Below are 8,313 nucleotides of genomic sequence, written 5' to 3'. Positions count from 1 at the left end.
ATTTATAAAAGGCTGCAGACAGCTCTGCCTGAGGGACATTGACACCCTTGGAGCTACAGAGCCTATCTCAGCTAGAGATAAGCCACTGCTCTTGCTGTAGGACCTCTCTGTTTGCTGGGTACATGGGCCAGTGCACAAGACAGATCTGAGTGTTGCCTAATTGCTGTGCAGGGTTATTTCTTACCCTGCAGCTTGGTTTTCATCACGCTTTGTGTAATGAAAACCCAGAGGGGCTTGACTCCTTGCAGTCATACTTTGTGCAGAGACCTCCAGGACATAACTCAGGGCCATCCATGACTTCTAGTTGGCAGATAATGTCTCAAAAACCTTGTTTGTGCATCTTGCCCTGAGAGATGTGTACTGAGAGTGTGGTGTTTCTAGAGGGTCGCTTCTCATGCTCACAGGCCCTGACCCATGGCTGGCACTCTGCACCAGCACATGCTGGGATCATTTTTAAGCTCTGCAGCAATTTTTTGAGAGCTGCTCAAAGGCTTCTATCTGACTCTGGGATGTGACTCTCAGGCACTGTGCAGCTGTGTTGGCTGAATTGCTTCCTCTTGTTTGCTGTGGTTGGGGCACTTAGATCTCAGCAGAACAGGAGGTGCCTGTGCCCCTTCCTGTCCAGCTCACAGGGGAAATGGCACCTCAGCTCCTTCTCCAGGAACCCACCAGCTCAGCCAGCCCCAGGAAATGGTACAAATGCAGCTCTGCACCTGCAGGAGCACTGAGGCAGCACTCACATGCAGTGTCCTGGCTGGGAGGGGGAAAGGCTTTCTAACATTAGCACACTCACAGTCCAACTTCCTTCTCTTTAGCTGCTCCAGGATCTGCTTTACCCTCAGTAGGACTTCCTGGAAAGCCAAAGTGAGCAGAGCCTGACCTTTGACATTAAAAAGTGTAGTTTCTTCATCCCAGGCTTTTTTCTGCTTTACTGTGTTCATCTGTATGTCACCTAATTCCTGGTACCCAACCATGGCAATCTCATTTTAAAAAGTAACAGCATCCAGGATCAGTCCCTGCTGCCCCTCTCATGAGTGACAAGGTGTCTGGAGGGCTCACAGGTGCAGGTCCTGGGACTGCACAGGCAGAGTTTGCAGGGATAAAGTGGGAATTGTCTCCCTGTGGTCAGGCAGGCCTGGGTGTCTGGTGAGATCCTCTAAACCCTGGGCAAAGAGCTTAAGTTTTAATTTGATGTGAGACAAACAAATCACAACTTAGATACTGGAAGTTCCTCTGTTTAAACAAAGAGGACTCTGTCTTGTTAATTTATTTATTCTTTTTTCATAGTGTAAGAATACCTAGGAGCAGCACAATGACTGTCCAAATCCTTATGCCTTGAAACGCTTTCAGAATGAGATACTACAGAAAGTCTTGTATTGATAATAGAATATTTTTAGAAGCCAGAAAAATCTTTGGAAGGTAAATAAGGATAGTTCTCTGTGTTTGTTTACTTCACAAAGGACATATCTAAGAAAAACTATTGGTATATCATAACCTTTACAAAACTGTTACGATATACCAGTGTCATGGGTAGTTAAGCTTCAGGCAATTTCCTTCAGTTCTGCAGCTTGCAGGCATGCATTAAGTGGCAGAAATTCCCACCTGTCTTGGCACCTGTTGTTCAACTATTTCAAGTGGCATCTCTCATGGATTTTTTGTTTACAGCTTCATTAAAGGCAAGGCACTCTGAACCCCACTTGATTTAGAAGAATGTGTGACATCTTTCTGCAGTGACATCTCCAGCATCAGAGATGTTCACTTGTTCACTTTAAGATCAGAACTCTAGAAATTTGAGAATATTTGCAAAGCACATTATGCTCTGGCTGAATACAATTTCAATAGGCATTTATAAATTCAAGTAACAATGACCTAGGTTAATTGGACCCTCATTCTCATCTACAATATCCTGCATTTTTCCAAATGTAGGTTTTTATGGCTATTGTTTAAACTAAGGCAAACATTGATCTACACAGGTTTGAATACCAGCCAAAATATCACTAAATACAATTCTTTGCTAATTCTGAGCAGCTGCACCTTGCAGGTTCTTTATAAAGTAGGCCTGCTGGCCTGAGAACAATTCCATGAAGAAGGAGTGAGTGCTCTTAGCAGCAGGGAGGGTTTGGTAGCAGGGCTTGGCCACTGCAGTGTGCAGCCCCCTCTCGTGGGAGCTGGCCCTGCTCCTCCTCCCCCCTCACTCCCAGGGATGCAATCATCCCAATCATCCTTTTCATTGCAAACCTGCAGGCTGATTCACCAAAGATAGCGTCTCTAGTTTCCAAAATCCATTATGGTGCACCTGCAGATGTCAGTATAGCCTAAAAAATATATACTTTAAAAAAGGGGCTCCTAATTAGTGTGGGCTAAGCCATTCACACAAAGCTCATGACCTCACTCAAGACTTGGGGCTTCTGTGAGGGAAAAGGCTCCTGCAGTAAGTGTCCAAATGCTTCAGCCCACAAAATCAAGACAACTGAAAGGAGGAAAAAGGGGCAGAGGCTGGAGAAAGTGGCTTGCACAGCACAGGTAGGAATGGGTTGGGCTTTCTGGTCTGTGCAGCAGAGGCTGTGGCTCTGGAAAGCACAGGCTTCACTTTGCTCAGAGGTGAAGCAGCTGTCCACCAGTGCACCTAGAATTTCTCTTTAGGCCATACTTCTAAAGGGAACACATGCTGAAATAGTGTTTCAGGACACATTATTTGCTTTTAGAACCTAAGCCCATCTGTTTCAACCTGGGCTGTTAGCCCAATGTAACATCTGCAGATAAAATATGGGCATTGTGCATCATCTTTGTGTATTTGCAGGAGGTTACAAGTATGCCTGTGGGTGAGAAGCTGGAGCCTTTTTATTTCATGTGATTACTGCTTTGGAGAAAAAGGCAATTACAGAGGTCAGATTTCCTGCTACATTCTGAATTTTTTGGAATAATAATGAAGATGGGACAGTTATTCTTAATTTGTCACTCATGAAGTTAATCCTCTGTGCTCGAGGACACTGCCTGCCTTGGGAGCTGATGTCTGTGTGTCACAAATTCAATCCCAGCAGGGGCTATTGCTTGAGGATTGGACTTGGTGGTCCCCTCCAACTGAGAATATTCTGTGATTCTGTGAACACAGCAGCCCTTCTGCTGCCAGGGAGGGCAGAGCTCTTTGCAGGAGGGTTGTGGAGGCACTTGCTGCTTTTCTCCTGCAGGCTCTGAGGTGAGAGGAGCTGGGTTAGCTCTGTAATGCAAAGCTGTAGGTATTTACATCATGATTTTGCAGCCTATCCGAGGTAACCTGCCTTGGAACTGAGCAGCAGATGAATGCCAAATAGTTTTCCTGTAAGGGACTTCACACTAAGCCTTTTAGGAGCCTGGCTTATGGCAAATACCGTGGGGATAGAGCACAGCAGCAAACAGCCTGTGCAGAGCTGGCACAACTCAATCCTGGTGTCTCTGCAGATTACTCAGAGGAAAAGCAGCACACCTGGCTGAGCCCCTGCCTGAGCAGGAAAGTGCCTGTATGTGCACAGGTCCCTTTTCCTCTACCCCCAAAATCAAGGGGGATTTTTTGTTGAGGTTTTTTGCTTTTCTTGTTGTTTACAGGTTGGAGGGTTACAGAAACCAGTGTCAGCTAGTGGCTCAATGTGGCCAGCAGCCTGCACCCCAGCACACGGCCTTTGTGCCCATGGAAATCAGTGCAGGAATGTCTGGTAAAGGTTTCCCTTCTACATTAACTCCATCCTGTGCTAATCATCTTGTTTTGGCTAAATAGGACCATGAAAATGTGTGACTAACCAATGCCTGCATATGCAGGGCTTTGTGTCACAGGCCCTGGACTGAGTTCACCTGAGGCTTTCTCCAGGACATTGCAAGCACTTGGTCAGGGTCCAAAGTTATGCCAGGAGCTCTCTAGGCAGGTGCAGATACAGAACAAATGGACCCACACAAACCCAGAAGAAGAGTCCAGGAGAAGAGAACATGGATGTGACTTCTCACCCAGGGGTGAGCCATGGTGGTGCCCATGGAGAGGTGCCCCAACAGAGGCATGCCCAGGGAGGAGCGATGCTCCCAGGTGTGGGTGCTGGGCTGGCAGCCTGCACTGCACCCCCCTCTGCCCCAGCCTACTGGAGCTCCATGCCTGCTTGTTGGCTAGTTTACCCCCTCAATCTGTATGTTTTAATCCAATAAACCAGTGCAGGCAGGAACCAAGTACAGCAGAGGAATGGGACAAAAGCTGCTTCTTTTACCCAAAACAGTCACACCAAGCAGTTAAAAGCTGACAGCACAACAGTAAACAACTACTTTCTTTGGCTCTGAGAGTTTGCCCTAAGCTGAACAGAGTTAACAGAAGTCTTCCAAGACTTGGTTTGTTTTCTGCTTTGGTCATCACCTGCTAATAAGATAGAAAAATTTTGCAGTTCCTCCTGCTAACCTCTCTCCCCTGATGTGAGAGGATACCAGTCCTTGCTACCCTCAGACTGAGTTGAAAAATAAAGAAATGACTGGAGAAATGAGAATCTGACTGAGTATGACTTGTCTTGATCTAATTCAGATCTCCTGAGTTTGTAAATAAATAATATTGAGGTATACACCAGACTTGGGATATAGCTCAAGCCTTAGGTCTAAATAGAAAAGCAGCCCCTTTTCTCTCTACTAGGACACATTGCATCACCAGTCAAACTGCTCTTGTCAAGAGTAGTTTCTGAGGTTGTGACAAAGTGGGGACCCACAGCATCTTTGTGCCTGGGGTTGGGGCAGCAGAGGATGTCAGGGAAGGCTGAAACACCAGCTGCATGATGCTCTAAAAGTGCCACTTTTCCTCCCTGAGCCCCAGCAAAGCAGCCAGAGCTGCACCTGCAACAGAAGCAACAGCTTTTCAGGAGCCATCTCAAATTTATCCCTCAGGATAAGCTGTGTCTGAGTTGCCCAGTGACCTATGGGTGGTGGCCAGTAGTAAATGCTGGGAGGAGGAATGTGTTGGATCTGTCTGTCCTGTAAGTGCTCCTGATTCATTTCTACCTGTTATTCTCTGTGTTTGGAATCTTCCTTGATGCCTTCAGTAAACTTCAGTTAAGTGACAGACCCTGAAATAACCTTTTTTTTTCCTGCCAAGTGACATAATTTAATGAACAGCAGTGGTGCTTAAAGTTTTGCTGGAAATGCAACAAATTAAAGGCAAAATGGTGCTAAGTTGTATGGCCTTGTGTTCCTAGGAAGCCTGTGCAATGCTGAGCTGCCTCACTCCACCTGCTCTCTGGTGGCTCAGGTCCTGCCTGAACCTCTGGCAGTTTTAGATTCTACAGCTCTTGCAGGCAAATCCTTCAACCAGCAGTGTTGCAGCAGGCAAGAGTGAGGGTCCCAACGGAGCATTTCCCGGCATGGGAAAAACGCACCAAAGAGAAAGTTCTCACCGCAGTGCTTCCCTCCTATTAGGTTTGCAAATAACAGATGTTTCCCTCTGACATTTCACAAAAACTTCTCTGTGAGGTTTTCATTGCTTTCCAGACACTTTCCAGTTAAAAGAAACGTATAAAATTGCCTACTGTTTAACACCTGTTTAATATCAAGGCGAGTGGCAACTCACGGTGCCTGTGCTAGCGCTAAAGGACCACTCTCTAAATGTGTCACTTCCAGTTTCTGCTCCTGCTGTGCTGTGAACCAGGACATGGTGGTGTCTTTGATCTCAGAGGGATGTGGAGAGCACAGGGAGCAAATATGGAGACTTGCAGGACCACGAGTTTGCTGTAGTGAGTATTCCAGCTGTGCCCATATTCACCTGTAGCAACAGTCAGGCAGAAGTTTTGGAGACATTTCATAGCAGGAAACTATGGAATGACTTTACTAGGCCTTGTCACTCAAAACATGTTTATGTTTTGAATATATCAGCTTAAACACCATGGATGAAGTGACCTCTTATTTCTTTAATGATATAAATACATAGTATGTTGACTTGAAGGTTTTTGGCACAGCAATCCTGCGAGTTTGTGAGTTATGCTGCAGGGAACAGAAAAGCACCATATTTTCAACAAGGTACAGTACTGGCATAAGAGCAGAATGATGCTGTAATTGCTGTAGTCTGCTTTGTGCTCTACTTGTGCTTATTGACCTTTCCCAGCTCCCTTTGGCTTCTATCTTTTTCCTTCTTTGTAACCAGCTCTTGCTCATCGTGATCTCCTTCTATTGCTGCATCATAAGTACTAATTTCTAAGGCAAAACCTCTCAAAGCCTTTCTTTAAAAACCTGTGCCTGAAGAGAATTCTTTTGCACCAGGATAGTTTCAAAAGGCACCAAAATGTAGGAGTAGACAAAATTGTTCTTTGAACATCCCTTTTCTTTGGACATGTTCATTTTCGTTTGAAGTCATTGAATCCACAACCCTATTACACACATTCTCACTCTTGCCCAATGCAATATTCCTTCCCAAGTGTGGGTTTTGTGTATGTGCAGCAGGTGGTTTGTGGTGTCAAATCATAGTCAGTGCAAATTTTCACGGTTTTTGTATTGCCCTTAAGGTGATACTTCACTATCTTTCTTCTGTAAATCAGCTAACAAGTGTAGGATGTTCTGTGGGAGTCTCTTTAGTGAGATATTCTTCGGACTCCTCTGAAACACCTGGAAGGGACAGCAAGAGAGTAACAAAAGTCCAATGGCTCTCTGTATAAAACTTGTGGTGCTGGGGTCTTTGCAAATTCACCCCATGCCTAAATATGTCAGGAGACTGAAAAACACAGGCTTAAAATCCAGCCAGGCTTTGCTGAGGTTCACAGTGAGCTCCAGTCTGCAAGCACCAGTGACCTCTTGCCCAGCTGGGAGCTGAAAAACTTGATCTGCTGCATACCTGCTCCCAAGACTCTTGGAGAGTTCTCTGACAACCTGCCACATCCAGACATAATAAGGTGAGCTAAGGATGGCTTAGGGTAAACTTCCATTTTTCTCTTCCCTTATTTGGACTTACAGCACAGTCTTAACTTTTTTAATGGCTTTCTTTGTCTTGGCAGATTGCTGTGAACTGCGCCATGCTGGGATGACATTTTAATATTAATCTCAGTGAAAGACTAATTTAGGGCTTCATGTGTTTTCTGAGATGTTCCCAACATCTGTTATCAATTTGGGCATGAATGTTCATTTTTGCATTGTCAATGGGTACAGCCACTATTCCAGCAGTCAATAAAATTGTGGTAGGAAGGGAGGAGGCTGGAGACTCTGCCTGCCAGCTGCCAAAGAAGCAATGGCAGAGTGGGTTTTATTCCTTTCTGCTCCTGCTTCTTCACAAGAACCTAAAGCACAAGTGCTCAAAACTTTTTAGGTAGTGCAAGGCTTCCTCTGAAAGTGAGGAAACACTTTTTCATGTGAAGGTGATCAAACACTGGCACAGTACCCAGGGGTGTGGTGGAGTCTCCATCACTGGAGATATTTAAAAGCCATCTGGGCATGGTCCTAGGCAGCCTCCTCTAGGTGTCCCTGGCTGACCTCCAGAAGTCCCCTGCAGCCTTATCTCTACAGTGATACTGGGGTTCTGCCTGCTCCCATCAGGGCAAAGTTCCAGAGAGCCTGTAGCCGTGCATGACAGGAATGGTGGCACTGACTGCCCATTTGTACCACAAAGATCCTGCAGTTCTGCTGTGGTTTTTCAGCAACCTGCTGCTGGAGTTACAGCCCTGGCAGGAAAACTCCTGATGGCCACTGACATGGCTGGCATTTCCAGAGCAGCTCAAGTTACGTGTGCCAGACCAGGGTCAGACACAGGGCGGACGCTCAGGAATGTCCCTCTGGGTCCATGTGTTTTGGTGCAGCCTGTAATTTTTTGTTCCTTTCTAATTTTTGTAACATGAAGAAGCAAACATGGAAAATCTTGTTTCAAAGCCCAGTTTGTTGTAAAAGATCAGGAATGCCAAGGCTGTGTAGCTGTAGTTGTTTGGAGAGCTGTTAACAGCCTGGAGGAATCTATGCAGGGTTAGAGGTTTGCTTGCCTCTTTTTTAAAGCTTTTCCTTCTGCTCACAGCTGGAATTAAAGAAAAATAGAAAAGGAGCTTTAGTAACAAGAAGCACTATAGGGTATTTTTTTCCTTTGTAGACTTTTTATAAGCAACTTTTTGTCAATTGTATGACATTTCTTCCTGTGGCTCGTGGGCATTCCTTCACCTGGCCTGGGAGGCTCCCTCTGGCCACCTCACACCTGGAGACTGAGGCTCCACCATCCACCTTCCACTGGCTCTGCTCAGTGTGCACGTGCCTGACAGTGCAGGTGGTGGCTTTGGCAGAGATTTGTACCTTCTGAGCCCTTGTTGCATGCCAGTTTCTGCAGCAGCCATGGTCTCAGTGAGCTCTGAGAAC

This window comes from Agelaius phoeniceus, chromosome 1 (assembly GCF_051311805.1).
Source record: "Agelaius phoeniceus isolate bAgePho1 chromosome 1, bAgePho1.hap1, whole genome shotgun sequence".
NCBI classification, from domain to species: domain Eukaryota; kingdom Metazoa; phylum Chordata; class Aves; order Passeriformes; family Icteridae; genus Agelaius; species Agelaius phoeniceus.
Note: the sequence above shows the minus strand (reverse complement) of the source record.